The sequence below is a fragment of the Hippocampus guttulatus genome, chromosome 14 (genome assembly GCF_054856545.1).
Source record: "Hippocampus guttulatus isolate MCC_2025c chromosome 14, RoL_Hgut_1.0, whole genome shotgun sequence".
Lineage (NCBI taxonomy): Eukaryota > Metazoa > Chordata > Actinopteri > Syngnathiformes > Syngnathidae > Hippocampus > Hippocampus guttulatus.
In genome coordinates this window covers 19,592,299-19,610,348 of record NC_141274.1, presented here as the reverse complement: position 1 = coordinate 19,610,348, position 18,050 = coordinate 19,592,299, and positions in this window count along the sequence as shown.

Below are 18,050 nucleotides of genomic sequence, written 5' to 3'. Positions count from 1 at the left end.
ACGACTCATTCCTATGAAGATACATTCAAACTCACAAAACGTGCTCAGCTCGGGCTGAAAATGCATTTAAAGCAATAAAAACTCAAATTGAGTGTCACGCCTAAACCCAAGGAATTATGCACACACTTCAACATGTATTTAGTTCAGGATGACCACCTGAAGCCTAAATGAGCATTAATTTGACCACACAACTCATTCCTATGAAGATACATTCAAACTCACAAAACGTGCTCAGCTCGGGCTGAAAATGCATTTAATTTAAAGCAATAAAAACTCAAATTGAGTGTCACGCCTAAACCAAAGGACTTATGCACACACTTCAACATGTATTTTGTTCAGGATGACCACCTGAAGCCTAAATGAGCATTAATTTGACCACACAACTCATTCCTATGAAGATACATTCAAACTCACAAAACGTGCTCAGCTCGGCCTGAAAATGCATTTAAAGCAATAAAAATTCAAATTGAGTGTCACGCCTAAACCAAAGGACTTATGCACACATTTCAACATGTATTTTGTTCAGGATGACCACCTGACGCCTAAATGAGCATTAATTTGACCACACAACTCATTCCTATGAAGATACATTCAAACTCACAAAACGTGCTCAGCTCGGGCTGAAAATGCATTTAAAGCAATAAAAACTCAAATTGAGTGTCACGCCTAAACCAAAGGACTTATGCACACACTTCAACATGTATTTTGTTCAGGATGACCTCCTGAAGCCTAAAACAGCAATAATTTGACCACACAACTCATTCCTATGAAGATACATTCAAAGTCAGAAAGCGCGCTCAGCTCGGGCTGAAAATGCATTTAAAGCAATAAAAACTCAAATTGAGTGTCACGCCTAAACCAAAGGACTTATGCACACACTTCAACATGTATTTTGTTCAGGATGACCTCCTGAAGCCTAAATGAGCAATAATTTGACCAAACAACTCATTCCTATGAAGATACATTCAAAGTCAGAAAGCGCGCTCAGCTCAGGCTGAAAATGCATTTAAAGCAATAAAAACTCAAATTGAGTGTCACGCCTAAACCAAAGGACTTATGCACACACTTCAACATGTATTTACTTCAGGATGACCACCTGAAGCCTAAATGAGCATTAATTTGACCACACAACTCATTCCTATGAAGATACATTAAAAGTCAGAAAGCGCGCTCAGCTCGGGCTGAAAATGCATTTAATTTAAAGCAATAAAAACTCAAATTGAGTGTCACGCCTAAACCAAAGGACTTATGCACACACTTCAACATGTATTTAGTTCAGGATGACCACCTGAAGCCTAAATGAGCATTAATTTGACCACACAACTCATTCCTATGAAGATACATTCAAACTCACAAAACGTGCTCAGCTCGGGCTGAAAATGCATTTAAAGCAATAAAAACTCAAATTGAGTGTCACACCTAAACCAAAGGACTTATGCACACACTTCAACATGTATTTTGTTCAGGATGACCCCCTGAAGCCCATATGAGCATTAATTTGACTACACAACTCATTCCTATGAAGATACATTCAAACTCACAAAACGTGCTCAGCTCGGGCTGAAAATGCATTTAAAGCAATAAAAACTCAAATTGAGTGTCACGCCTAAACCAAAGGACTTATGCACACACTTCAACATGTATTTTGTTCAGGATGACCTCCTGAAGCCTAAATGAGCAATAATTTGACCAAACAACTCATTCCTATGAAGATACATTCAAAGTCAGAAAGCGCGCTCAGCTCAGGCTGAAAATGCATTTAAAGCAATAAAAACTCAAATTGAGTGTCACGCCTAAACCAAAGGACTTATGCACACACTTCAACATGTATTTACTTCAGGATGACCACCTGAAGCCTAAATGAGCATTAATTTGACCACACAACTCATTCCTATGAAGATACATTCAAACTCACAAAACGTGCTCAGCTCGGGCTGAAAATACATTTAAAGCAATAAAAACTCAAATTGAGTGTCACGCCCAAACCAAAGGACTAATGCACACACTTCAACATGTACTTAGTTCAGGATGACCACCTGAAGCCTAAATGAGCATTAATTTGACCACACAACTCATTCCTATGAAGATACATTCAAACTCACAAAACGTGCTCAGCTCGGGCTGAAAATGCATTTAAAGCAATAAAAACTCAAATTGAGTGTCACGCCTAAACCAAAGGACTTATGCACACACTTCAACATGTATTTTGTTCAGGATGACCTCCTGAAGCCCATATGAGCATTAATTTGACTACACGACTCATTCCTATGAAGATACATTCAAACTCACAAAACGTGCTCAGCTCGGGCTGAAAATGCATTTAAAGCAATAAAAACTCAAATTGAGTGTCACGCCTAAACCCAAGGAATTATGCACACACTTCAACATGTATTTAGTTCAGGATGACCACCTGAAGCCTAAATGAGCATTAATTTGACCACACAACTCATTCCTATGAAGATACATTCAAACTCACAAAACGTGCTCAGCTCGGGCTGAAAATGCATTTAATTTAAAGCAATAAAAACTCAAATTGAGTGTCACGCCTAAACCAAAGGACTTATGCACACACTTCAAGATGTATTTTGTTCAGGATGACCACCTGAAGCCTAAATGAGCATTAATTTGACCACACAACTCATTCCTATGAAGATACATTCAAACTCACAAAACGTGCTCAGCTCGGCCTGAAAATGCATTTAAAGCAATAAAAACTCAAATTGAGTGTCACGCCTAAACCAAAGGACTTATGCACACATTTCAACATGTATTTTGTTCAGGATGACCACCTGACGCCTAAATGAGCATTAATTTGACCACACAACTCATTCCTATGAAGATACATTCAAACTCACAAAACGTGCTCAGCTCGGGCTGAAAATGCATTTAAAGCAATAAAAACTCAAATTGAGTGTCACGCCTAAACCAAAGGACTTATGCACACACTTCAACATGTATTTTGTTCAGGATGACCTCCTGAAGCCTAAAACAGCAATAATTTGACCACACAACTCATTCCTATGAAGATACATTCAAAGTCAGAAAGCGCGCTCAGCTCGGGCTGAAAATGCATTTAAAGCAATAAAAACTCAAATTGAGTGTCACGCCTAAAGCAAAGGACTTATGCACACACTTCAACATGTATTTTGTTCAGGATGACCTCCTGAAGCCTAAATGAGCAATAATTTGACCAAACAACTCATTCCTATGAAGATACATTCAAAGTCAGAAAGCGCGCTCAGCTCAGGCTGAAAATGCATTTAAAGCAATAAAAACTCAAATTGAGTGTCACGCCTAAACCAAAGGACTTATGCACACACTTCAACATGTATTTACTTCAGGATGACCACCTGAAGCCTAAATGAGCATTAATTTGACCACACAACTCATTCCTATGAAGATACATTCAAACTCACAAAACGTGCTCAGCTCGGGCTGAAAATACATTTAAAGCAATAAAAACTCAAATTGAGTGTCACGCCCAAACCAAAGGACTAATGCACACACTTCAACATGTACTTAGTTCAGGATGACCACCTGAAGCCTAAGTGAGCATTAATTTGACCACACAACTCATTCCTATGAAGATACATTCAAACTCACAAAACGTGCTCAGCTCGGGCTGAAAATGCATTTAAAGCAATAAAAACTCAAATTGAGTGTCACGCCTAAACCAAAGGACTTATGCACACACTTCAACATGTATTTTGTTCAGGATGACCTCCTGAAGCCCATATGAGCATTAATTTGACTACACGACTCATTCCTATGAAGATACATTCAAACTCACAAAACGTGCTCAGCTCGGGCTGAAAATGCATTTAAAGCAATAAAAACTCAAATTGAGTGTCACGCCTAAACCAAAGGACTTATGCACACACTTCAACATGTATTTTGTTCAGGATGACCTCCTGAAGCCTAAATGAGCAATAATTTGACCACACAACTCATTCCTATGAAGATACATTTAAACTCACAAAACGTGCTCAGCTCGGGCTGAAAATGCATTTAAAGCAATAAAAACTCAAATTGAGTGTCACGCCTAAACCAAAGGACTTATGCACACACTTCAACATGTATTTTGTTCAGGATGACCACCTGAAGCCTAAATGAGCATTAATTTGACCACACAACTCATTCCTATGAAGATACATTCAAACTCACAAAACGTGCTCAGCTCGGGCTGAAAATGCATTTAAAGCAATAAAAACTCAAATTGAGTGTCACACCTAAACCAAAGGACTTATGCACACACTTCAACATGTATTTTGTTCAGGATGACCTCCTGAAGCCCATATGAGAATTAATTTGACCAGACAACTCATTCCTATGAAGATACATTCAAACTCACAAAACGTGCTCAGCTCGGGCTGAAAATGCATTTAAAGCAATAAAAACTCAAATTGAGTGTCACGCCTAAACCAAAGGACTTATGCACACACTTAAACATGTATTTTGTTCTGGATGACCTCCTGAAGCCTAATGAGCAATAATTTGACCACACAACTCATTCCTATGAAGATACATTCAAAGTCAGAAAGCGCGCTCAGCTCGGGCTGAAAATGCATTTAAAGCAATAAAAACTCAAATTGAGTGTCACGCCTAAACCAAAGGACTTATGCACACACTTCAACATGTATTTAGTTCAGGATGACCACCTGAAGCCTAAATGAGCATTAATTTGACCACACAACTCATTCCTATGAAGATACATTCAAACTCACAAAACGTGCTCAGCTCAGGCTGAAAATGCATTTAAAGCAATAAAAACTCAAATTGAGTGTCACACCTAAACCAAAGGACTTATGCACACACTTCAACACGTATTTTGTTCAGGATGACCTCCTGAAGCCCATATGAGCATTAATTTGACCACACAACTCATTCCTATGAAGATACATTCAAACTCTCAAAACGTGCTCAGCTCGGGCTGAAAATGCATTTAAAGCAATAAAAACTCAAATTGAGTGTCACGCCTAAACAAAAGGACTTATGCACACACTTCAACATGTATTTTGTTCAGGATGACCTCCTGAAGCCTAAATAAGCATTAATTTGACCACACAACTCATTCCTATGAAGATACATTCAAACTCACAAAACGTGCTCAGCTCGGGCTGAAAATGCATTTAAAGCAATAAAAACTCAAATTGAGTGTCACACCTAAACCAAAGGATTTATGCACACACTTCAACATGTATTTTGTTCAGGATGACCTCCTGAAGCCCATATGAGCATTAATTTGACCACATAACTCATTCCTATGAAGATACATTCAAACTCACAAAACGTGCTCAGCTCGGGCTGAAAATGCATTTAAAGCAATAAAAACTCAAATTGAGTGTCACGCCTAAACCAAAGGACTTATGCACACACTTCAACATGTATTTTGTTCAGGATGACCTCCTGAAGCCCATATGAGCATTAATTTGACCACACAACTCATTCCTATGAAGATACATTCAAACTCACAAAACGTGCTCAGCTCGGGCTGAAAATGCATTTAAAGCAATAAAAACTCAAATTGAGTGTCACGCCTAAACCAAAGGACTTATGCACACACTTCAACATGTATTTTGTTCAGGATGACCTCCTGAAGCCTAAATGAGCAATAATTTGACCACACAACTCATTCCTATGAAGATACATTCAAACTCAAAAAACGTGCTCAGCTCTGGCTGAAAATGCATTTAAAGCAATAAAAACTCAAATTGAGTGTCACACCTAAACCAAAGGACTTATGCACACACTTCAACATGTATTTTGTTCAGGATGACCTCCTAAAGCCCATATGAGCATTAATTTGACCACACAACTCATTCCTATGAAGATACATCCAAACTCACAAAACGTGCTCAGCTCGGGCTGAAAATGCATTTAAAGCAATAAAAACTCAAATTGAGTGTCACGCCTAAACCAAAGGACTTATGCACACACTTCAACATGTATTTTGTTCAGGATGACCACCTGAAGCCTAAATGAGCATTAATTTGACCACACAACTCATTCCTATGAAGATACATTCAAACTCACAAAACGTGCTCAACTCGGGCTGAAAATGCATTTAAAGCAATAAAAACTCAAATTGAGTGTCACGCCTAAACCAAAGGACTTATTTACACACTTCAACATGTATTTTGTTCAGGATGACCTCCTGAAGCCCATATGAGCATTAATTTGACGCCTAAACCAAAGGACTTATGCACACACTTCAACATGTATTTTGTTCAAGATGACCTCCTGAAGCCTAAATGAGCATTCATTTGACGACACAACTCATTCCTATGAAGATACATTCTAACTCACAAAACGTGCTCAGCTCGGCCTGAAAATGCATTTAAAGCAATAAAAACTCAAATTGAGTGTCACGCCCAAATCAAAGGACTTATGCACACACTTCAACATGTATTTTGTTCAAGATGTCCTCATGAAGCCTAAATGAGCATTAATATGATCACACATCTCATTCCTATGAAGATACATTCAAACTCACAAAATGTGCTCAGCTTGGGCTCAAAATGCATTTAAAGCAATAAAAACTCAAATTGCTTGTCACGCCTAAACCAAAGGGCTTATGCACACACTTCAACATGTATTTAGTTCAGGATGTCCTCCTGAAGCCTAAATGAGCATTAATTTGACTACACAACTCATTCCTATGAAGATACATTCAAAGTCAGAAAGCACGCTCAGCTCGGGCTGAAAATGCATTTAAAGCAATAAAAACTCAAATTGAGTGTCACGCCTAAAGCAAAGGACTTATGCACACACTTCAAGATGTATTTTGTTCAAGATGACCTCCTGAAGCCTAAATGCGCATTCATTTGACGACACAACTCATTCCTATGAAAATACATTCTAACTCACAAAACGTGCTCAACTCGGCCTGAAAATGCATTTAAAGCAATAAAAACTCAAATTGAGTGTCACGCCCAAACCAAAGGACTTATGCACACACTTCAACATGTATTTAGTTCAGGATGACCACCTGAAGCCTAAATGAGCATTAATTTGACCACACAACTCATTCCAATGCAGATACATTCAAACTCACAAAACGTGCTCATCTCGGGCTGAAAATGCATTTAAAGCAATAAAAACTCAAATTGAGTGTCACGCCTAAACCAAAGGACTTATGCACACACTTCAACATGTATTTTGTTCAGGATGACCACCTGAAGCCTAAATGAGCATTAATTTGACCACACAACTCATTCTATGAAGATACATTCAAACTCACAAAACGTGCTCAGCTCAGGCTGAAAATGCATTTAAAGCAATAAAAACTCAAATTGAGTGTCACGCCTAAACCAAAGGACTTATGCACACACTTCAACATGTATTTTGTTCAGGATGACCTCCTGAAGCCTAAATGAGCAATAATTTGACCACACAACTCATTCCTATGAAGATACATTTAAACTCACAAAACGTGCTCAGCTCGGGCTGAAAATGCATTTAAAGCAATAAAAGCTCAAATTGAGTGTCACGCCTAAACCAAAGGATTTATGCACACACTTCAACATGTATTTTGTTCAGGATGACCTCCTGAAGCCCATATGAGAATTAATTTGACCAGACAACTCATTCCTATGAAGATACATTCAAACTCACAAAACGTGCTCAGCTCGGGCTGAAAATGCATTTAAAGCAATAAAAACTCAAATTGAGTGTCACACCTAAACCAAAGGATTTATGCACACACTTCAACATGTATTTTGTTCAGGATGACCTCCTGAAGCCCATATGAGAATTAATTTGACCAGACAACTCATTCCTATGAAGATACATTCAAACTCACAAAACGTGCTCAGCTCGGGCTGAAAATGCATTTAAAGCAATAAAAACTCAAATTGAGTGTCACGCCTAAACCAAAGGACTTATGCACACACTTCAACATGTATTTTGTTCAGGATGACCACCTGAAGCCTAAATGAGCATTAATTTGACCACACAACTCATTCCTATGAAGATACATTCAAGCTCAGAAAACGCGCTCAGTTCGGCCTGAAAATGCATTTCGCAATAAAAACTCAAATTGAGTGTCACGCCTAAACCAAAGGGCTTATGCACACACTTCAACATGTATTTAGTTCAGGATGTCCTCCTGAAGCCTAAATGAGCATTAATTTGACTACACAACTCATTCCTATGAAGATACATTAAAAGTCAGAAAGCGCGCTCAGCTCGGGCTGAAAATGCATTTAAAGCAATAAAAACTCAAATTGAGTGTCACGCCTAAACCAAAGGACTTATGCACACACTTCAACATGTATTTTGTTCAAGATGACCTCCTGACGAGCATATAAGCATTAATTTGACCACACAACTCATTCCTATGAAGATACATTCAAAGTCAGAAAGCGCGCTCAGCTCGGGCTGAAAATGCATTTAAAGCAATAAAAAATTAATTGAGTGTCACGCCCAAACCAAAGGACTTATGCACACACTTCAACATGTATTTTGTTCAGGATGACCACCTGACGCCTAAATGAGCATTATTTGACCACAGAACTCATTCCTATGAAGATACATTCAAACTCACAAAATGTGCTCAGCTCGGGCTGAAAATGCATTTTAAAAACTCAAATTGAGTGTCACGCCTAAACCAAAGGACTTATGCACACACTTCAACATGTATTTTGTTCAGGATGAGCACCTGAAGCCTAAATGAGCATTAATTTGACCACACAACTCATTCTATGAAGATACATTCAAACTCACAAAACGTGCTCAGCTCAGGCTGAAAATGCATTTAAAGCAATAAAAACTCAAATTGAGTGTCACGCCTAAACCAAAGGACTTATGCACACACTTCAACATGTATTTTGTTCAGGATGACCTCCTGAAGCCTAAATGAGCAATAATTTGACCACACAACTCATTCCTATGAAGATACATTTAAACTCACAAAACGTGCTCAGCTCGGGCTGAAAATGCATTTAAAGCAATAAAAACTCAAATTGAGTGTCACGCCTAAACCAAAGGACTTATGCACACACTTCAACATGTATTTTGTTCAGGATGACCACCTGAAGCCTAAATGAGCATTAATTTGACCACACAACTCATTCCTATGAAGATACATTCAAACTCACAAAACGTGCTCAGCTCGGGCTGAAAATGCATTTAAAGCAATAAAAACTCAAATTGAGTGTCACGCCTAAACCAAAGGACTTATGCACACACTTCAACATGTATTTTGTTCAGGATGACCTCCTGAAGCCTAAATGAGGATTAATTTGATCAGACAACTCATTCCTATGAAGATACATTCTAACTCACAAAACGTGCTCAGCTCGGCCTGAAAATGCATTTAAAGCAATAAAAACTCAAATTGAGTGTCACGCCTAAACCAAAGGACTTATGCACACACTTCAACATGTATTTTGTTCAGGATGACCTCCTGAAGCCCATATGAGCATTAATTTGACTACACAACTCATTCCTATGAAGATACATTCAAACTCACAAAACGTGCTCAACTCGGGCTGAAAATGCATTTAAAGCAATAAAAACTCAAATTGAGTGTCACGCCTAAACCAAAGGACTTATGCACACACTTCAACATGTATTTTGTTCAGGATGACCACCTGAAGCCTAAATGAGCATTAATTTGACCACACAACTCATTCCTATGAAGATACATTCAAAGTCATAAAGCGCGCTCAGCTCGGGCTGAAAATGCATTAAAAGCAATAAAAACTCAAATTGAGTGTCACGCCTAAACCAAAGGACTTATGCACACACTTCAACATGTATTTTGTTCAGGATGACCTTCTGAAGCCTAAATGAGCATTAATTTGACCACACACTCATTCCTATGAAGATACATTCAAACTCAGAAAACGCCCTCAGTTCGGCCTGAAAATGCATTTCGCAATAAAAACTCAAATTGAGTGTCACGCCTAAACCAAAGGGCTTATGCACACACTTCAACATATATTTAGTTCAGGATGTCCTCCTGAAGCCTAAATGAGCATTAATTTGACTACACAACTCATTCCTATGAAGATACATTCAAAGTCAGAAAGCGCGCTCAGCTCGGGCTGAAAATGCATTTAAAGCAATAAAAACTCAAATTGAGTGTCACGCCTAAACCAAAGGACTTATGCACACACTTCAACATGTATTTAGTTCAGGATGACCACCTGAAGCCTAAATGAGCATTAATTTGACCACACAACTCATTTCTATGAAGATACATTCAAACTCACAAAACGTGCTCAGTTCGGGCTGAAAATGCATTTAAAGCAAAAAAAAACTCAAATTGAGTGTCACGCCTAAACAAAAGGACTTATTCACACACTTCAACATGTATTTTGTTCAGGATGACCTCCTGAAGCCTAAATAAGCATTAATTTGACCACACATCTCATTCCTATTAAGATACATTCAAAGTCAGAAAGCGCGCTCAGCTCGGGGTGAAAATGCATTTAAAGCAATAAAAACTCAAATTGAGTGTCACGCCTAAACCAAAGGACTTATGCACACACTTCAACATGTATTTAGTTCAGGATGACCTCCTGAAGCCCATATGAGCATTAATTTGACCACACAACTCATTCCTATGAAGATACATTCAAACTCTCAAAACGTGCTCAGCTCGGGCTGAAAATGCATTTAAAGCAATAAAAACTCAAATTGAGTGTCACGCCTAAACAAAAGGACTTATGCACACACTTCAACATGTATTTTGTTCAGGATGACCTCCTGAAGCCTAAATAAGCATTAATTTGACCACACAACTCATTCCTATGAAGATACATTCAAACTCACAAAACGCGCTCAGCTCGGGCTGAAAATGCATTTAAAGCAATAAAAAAATCAAATTGAGTGTCACGCCTATACCAAAGGACTTATGCACACACTTCAACATGTATTTTGTTCAGGATAACCTCCTGAAGCCTAAATCAGCAATAATTTGACCACACAACTCATTCCTATGAAGATACATTCAAACTCACAAAACGTGCTCAGCTCGGGCTGAAAATGCATTTAAAGCAATAAAAACTCAAATTGAGTGTCACGCCTAAACCAAAGGACTTATGCACACACTTCAACATGTATTTTGTTCAGGATGACCTCCTGAAGCCTAAATGAGGATTAATTTGACTACACAACTCATTCCTATGAAGATACATTCAAAGTCAGAAAGCGCGCTCAGCTCGGGCTGAAAATGCATTTAAAGCAATAAAAACTCAAATTGAGTGTCACGCCTAAACCAAAGGACTTATGCACACACTTCAACATGTATTTAGTTCAGGATGACCACCTGAAGCCTAAATGAGCATTAATTTGACCACACAACTCATTCCTATGAAGATACATTCAAACTCACAAAACGTGCTCAGTTCGGGCTGAAAATGCATTTAAAGCAAAAAAAAACTCAAATTGAGTGTCACGCCTAAACAAAAGGACTTATGCACACACTTCAACATGTATTTTGTTCAGGATGACCTCCTGAAGCCTAAATAAGCATTAATTTGACCACACATCTCATTCCTATTAAGATACATTCAAAGTCAGAAAGCGCGCTCAGCTCGGGGTGAAAATGCATTTAAAGCAATAAAAACTCAAATTGAGTGTCACGCCTAAACCAAAGGACTTATGCACACACTTCAACATGTATTTAGTTCAGGATGACCTCCTGAAGCCCATATGAGCATTAATTTGACCACACAACTCATTCCTATGAAGATACATTCAATCTCTCAAAACGTGCTCAGCTCGGGCTGAAAATGCATTTAAAGCAATAAAAACTCAAATTGAGTGTCACGCCTAAACAAAAGGACTTATGCACACACTTCAACATGTATTTTGTTCAGGATGACCTCCTGAAGCCTAAATAAGCATTAATTTGACCACACAACTCATTCCTATGAAGATACATTCAAACTCACAAAACGCGCTCAGGTCGGGCTGAAAATGCATTTAAAGCAATAAAAAAATCAAATTGAGTGTCACGCCTAAACCAAAGGACTTATGCACACACTTCAACATGTATTTTGTTCAGGATAACCTCCTGAAGCCTAAATCAGCAATAATTTGACCACACAACTCATTCCTATGAAGATACATTCAAAGTCAGAAAGCGCGCTCAGCTCGGGCTGAAAATGCATTTAAAGCAATAAAAACTCAAATTGAGTGTCACACCTAAACCAAACGACTTATGCACACACTTTAACATGTATTTAGTTCCGGATGACCACCTGAACCCTAAATGAGCATTAATTTGACCACACAACTCATTCCTATAAAGATACATTCAAACTCACAAAACGTGCTCAACTCGGCCTGAAAATGCATTTAAAGCAATAAAAACTCAAATTGAGTGTCACGCCTAAACCAAAGGACTTATGCACACACTTCAACATGTATTTTGTTCAGGATGACCTCCTGAAGCCCATATGAGCATTAATTTGACTACACAACTCATTCCTATGAAGATACATTCAAACTCACAAAACGTGCTCAGCTCGGGCTGAAAATGCATTTAAAGCAATAAAAACTCAAATTGAGTGTCACGCCTAAACCAAAGGACTTATGCGCACACTTCAACATGTATTTTGTTCAGGATGACCACCTGACGCCTAAATGAGCATTAATTTGACCACACAACTCATTCCTATGAAGATACATTCAAACTCACAAAACATGCTCAACTCGGGCTGAAAATGCATTTAAAGCAATAAAAACTCAAATTGAGTGTCACGCCTAAACCAAAGGACTTATGCTCACACTTTAACATGTATTTAGTTCAGGATGACCACCTGAAGCCTAAATGAGCATTAATTTGACTACACAACTCATTCCTATGAAGATACATTCAAACTCACAAAACGTGCTCAGCTCGGGCTGAAAATGCATTTAAAGCAATAAAACCTCAAATTGAGTGTCACACCTAAACCAAAGGACTTATGCACACACTTCAACATGTATTTTGTTCAGGATGACCTCCTGAAGCCCATATGAGCATTAATTTGACTACACAACTCATTCCTATAAAGATACATTCAAACTCACAAAACGTGCTCAGCTCGGGCTGAAAATGCATTTAAAGCAATAAAAACTCAAATTGAGTGTCACGCCTAAACCAAAGGACTTATGCACACACTTCAACATGTATTTAGTTCAGGATGACCACCTGAAGCCTAAATGAGCATTAATTTGACCACACAACTCATTCCTATGAAGATACATTCAAACTCACAAAACGTGCTCAACTCGGGCTGAAAATGCATTTTAAGCAATAAAAACTCAAATTGAGTGTCACGCCTAAACCAAAGGACTTATGCACACACTTCAACATGTATTTTGTTCAGGATGACCTCCTGAAGCCCATATGAGCATTAATTTGACTACACAACTCATTCCTATGAAGATACATTCAAACTCACAAAACGTGCTCAGCTCGGGCTGAAAATGCATTTAAAGCAATAAAAACTCAAATTGAGTGTCACGCCTAAACCAAAGGACTTATGCACACACTTCAACATGTATTTTTTTCAGGATGACCACCTGACGCCTAAATGAGCATTAATTTGACCACACAACTCATTCCTATGAAGATACATTCAAACTCACAAAACGTGCTCAACTCGGGCTGAAAATGCATTTAAAGCAATAAAAACTCAAATTGAGTGTCACGCCTAAACCAAAGGACTTATGCTCACACTTCAACATGTATTTAGTTCAGGATGACCACCTGAAGCCTAAATGAGCATTAATTTGACTACACAACTCATTCCTATGAAGATACATTGAAACTCACAAAACGTGCTCAGCTCGGGCTGAAAATGCATTTAAAGCAATAAAAACTCAAATTGAGTGTCACACCTAAACCAAAGGACTTATGCACACACTTCAACATGTATTTAGTTCAGGATGACCACCTGAAGCCTAAATGAGCATTAATTTGACCACACAACTCATTCCTATGAAGATACATTCAAACTCACAAAACGCGCTCAGCTCGGGCTGAAAATGCATTTAAAGCAATAAAAACTCAAATTTAGTGTCACACCTAAACCAAAGGACTTATGCACACACTTCAACATGTATTTAGTTCAGGATGACATCCTGAAGCCCATATGAGCATTAATTTGACTACACAACTCATTCCTATGAAGATACATTCAAAGTCAGGAAGCGCGCTCAGCTCGGGCTGAAAATGCATTTAATTTCAAGCAATAAAAACTCAAATTGAGTGTCACGCCTAAACCAAAGGACTCATGCACACACTTCAACATGTATTTTGTTCACGATGACCACCTGAAGCCTAAATGAGCATTAATTTGACCACACAACTCATTCCTATGAAGATACATTCAAACACACAAAACGTGCTCAGCTCGGCCTGAAAATGCATTTAAAGGAATAAAAACTCAAATTGAGTGTCACGCCTAAACCAAAGGACTTATGCACACACTTCAACATGTATTTTGTTCAGGATGACCACCTGACGCCTAAATGAGCATTAATTTGACCACACAACTCATTCCTATGAAGATACATTCAAACTCACAAAACGTGCTCAGCTCGGGCTGAAAATGCTTTTAAAGCAATAAAAACTCAAATTGAGTGTCACGCCTAAACCAAAGGACTTATGCACACACTTCAACATGTATTTTGTTCAGGATGACCTCCTGAAGCCTAAATCAGCAATAATTTGACCACACAACTCATTCCTATGAAGATACATTCAAAGTCAGAAAGCGCGCTCAGCTCGGGCTGAAAATGCATTTAATTTAAAGCAATAAAAACTCAAATTGAGTGTCACGCCTAAACCAAAGGACGTATGCACACACTTCAACATGTATTTAGTTCAGGATGACCACCTGAAGCCTAAATGAGCATTAATTTGACCACACAACTCATTCCTATGAAGATACATTCAAACTCACAAAACGTGCTCAGCTTGGGCTGAAAATGCATTTAAAGCAATAAAAACTCAAATTGAGTGTCACACCTAAACCAAGGGACTTATGCACACACTTCAACATGTATTTTGTTCAGGATGACCTCCTGAAGCCCATATGAGCATTAATTTGACTACACAACTCATTCCTATGAAGATACATTCAAACTCACAAAACGTGCTCAGCTCGGGCTGAAAATGCATTTAAAGCAATAAAAACTCAAATTGAGTGTCACGCCTAAACCAAAGGACTTATGCACACACTTCAACATGTATTTAGTTCAGGATGACCTCCTGAAGCCTAAATCAGCAATAATTTGACCACACAACTCATTCCTATGAAGATACATTCAAAGTCAGAAAGCGCGCTCAGCTCGGGCTGAAAATGCATTTAATTTAAAGCAATAAAAACTCAAATTGAGTGTCACGCCTAAACCAAAGGACGTATGCACACACTTCAACATGTATTTAGTTCAGGATGACCACCTGAAGCCTAAATGAGCATTAATTTGACCACACAACTCATTCTATGAAGATACATTCAAACTCACAAAACGTGCTCAGCTCGGGCTGAAAATGCATTTAAAGCAATAAAAACTCAAATTGAGTGTCACGCCTAAACCAAAGGACTTATGCACACACTTCAACATGTATTTTGTTCAGGATGACCACCTGACGCCTAAATGAGCATTAATTTGACCACACAACTCATTCCTATGAAGATACATTCAAACTCACAAAACGTGCTCAGCTCGGGCTGAAAATGCTTTTAAAGCAATAAAAACTCAAATTGAGTGTCACGCCTAAACCAAAGGCTTTATGCACACACTTCAACATGTATTTTGTTCAGGATGACCTCCTGAAGCCTAAATCAGCAATAATTTGACCACACAACTCATTCCTATGAAGATACATTCAAAGTCAGAAAGCGCGCTCAGCTCGGGCTGAAAATGCATTTAATTTAAAGCAATAAAAACTCAAATTGAGTGTCACGCCTAAACCAAAGGACGTATGCACACACTTCAACATGTATTTAGTTCAGGATGACCACCTGAAGCCTAAATGAGCATTAATTTGACCACACAACTCATTCCTATGAAGATACATTCAAACTCACAAAACGTGCTCAGCTTGGGCTGAAAATGCATTTAAAGCAATAAAAACTCAAATTGAGTGTCACACCTAAACCAAGGGACTTATGCACACACTTCAACATGTATTTTGTTCAGGATGACCTCCTGAAGCCCATATGAGCATTAATTTGACCACACAACTCATTCCTATGAAGATACATTCAAACTCACAAAACGTGCTCAGCTCGGGCTGAAAATGCATTTAAAGCAATAAAAACTCAAATTGAGTCTCACGCCTAAACCAAAGGACTTATGCACACACTTCAACATGTATTTTGTTCAGGATGACCTCCTGAAGCCCATATGAGCATTAATTTGACTACACAACTCATTCCTATGAAGATACATTCAAACTCATAAAACGTGCTCAGCTCGGGCTGAAAATGCATTTAAAGCAATAAAAACTCAAATTGAGTGTCACGCCTAAACCAAAGGACTTATCCACACACTTCAACATGTATTTTGTTCAGGATGACCTCCTGAAGCCCATATGAGCATTAATTTGACTACACAACTCATTCCTATGAAGATACATTCAAACTCACAAAGCGCGCTCAGCTCGGGCTGAAAATGCATTTAAAGCAATAAAAACTCAAATTGAGTGTCACGCCTAAACCAAAGGAATTATGCACACACTTCAACATGTATTTAGTTCAGGATGACCACCTGAAGCCTAAATGAGCATTAATTTGACCACACAACTCATTCCTATGAAGATACATTCAAACTCACAAAACGTGCTCAGCTTGGGCTGAAAATGCATTTAAAGCAATAAAAACTCAAATTGAGTGTCACGCCTAAACCAAGGGACTTATGCACACACTTCAACATGTATTTTGTTCAGGATGACCTCCTGAAGCCCATATGAGCATTAATTTGACTACACAACTCATTCCTATGAAGATACATTCAAACTCACAAAACGTGCTCAGCTCGGGCTGAAAATGCATTTAAAGCAATAAAAACTCAAATTGAGTGTCAAGCCTAAACCAAAGGACTTATGCACACACTTCAACATGTATTTAGTTCAGGATGACCACCTGAAGCCTAAATGAGCATTCATTTGACCACACAACTCATTCCTATGAAGATACATTCAAACTCACAAAACGTGCTCAGCTCGGGCTGAAAATGCATTTAAAGCAATAAAAACTCAAACTGAGTCTCACGCCTAAACCAAAGGACTTATGCACACACTTCAACATGTATTTTGTTCAGGATGACCTCCTGAAGCCCATATGAGCATTAATTTGACTACACAACTCATTCCTATGAAGATACATTCAAACTCATAAAACGTGCTCAGCTCGGGCTGAAAATGCATTTAAAGCAATAAAAACTCAAATTGAGTGTCACGCCTAAACCAAAGGACTTATGCACACACTTCAACATGTATTTTGTTCAGGATGACCTCCTGAAGCCCATATGAGCATTAATTTGACTACACAACTCATTCCTATGAAGATACATTCAAACTTACAAAGCGCGCTCAGCTCGGGCTGAAAATGCATTTAAAGCAATAAAAACTCAAATTGAGTGTCACGCCTAAACCAAAGGAATTATGCACACACTTCAACATGTATTTAGTTCAGGATGACCACCTGAAGCCTAAATGAGCATTAATTTGACCACACAACTCATTCCTATGAAGATACATTCAAACTCACAAAACGTGCTCAGCTCGGGCTGAAAATGCATTTAAAGCAATAAAAACTCAAATTGAGTGTCACGCCTAAACCAAGGGACTTATGCACACACTTCAACATGTATTTTGTTCAGGATGACCTCCTGAAGCCCATATGAGCATTAATTTGACTACACAACTCATTCCTATGAAGATACATTCAAACTCACAAAACGTGCTCAGCTCGGGCTGAAAATGCATTTAAAGCAATAAAAACTCAAATTGAGTGTCACGCCTAAACCAAAGGACTTATGCACACACTTCAACATGTATTTAGTTCAGGATGACCACCTGAAGCCTAAATGAGCATTAA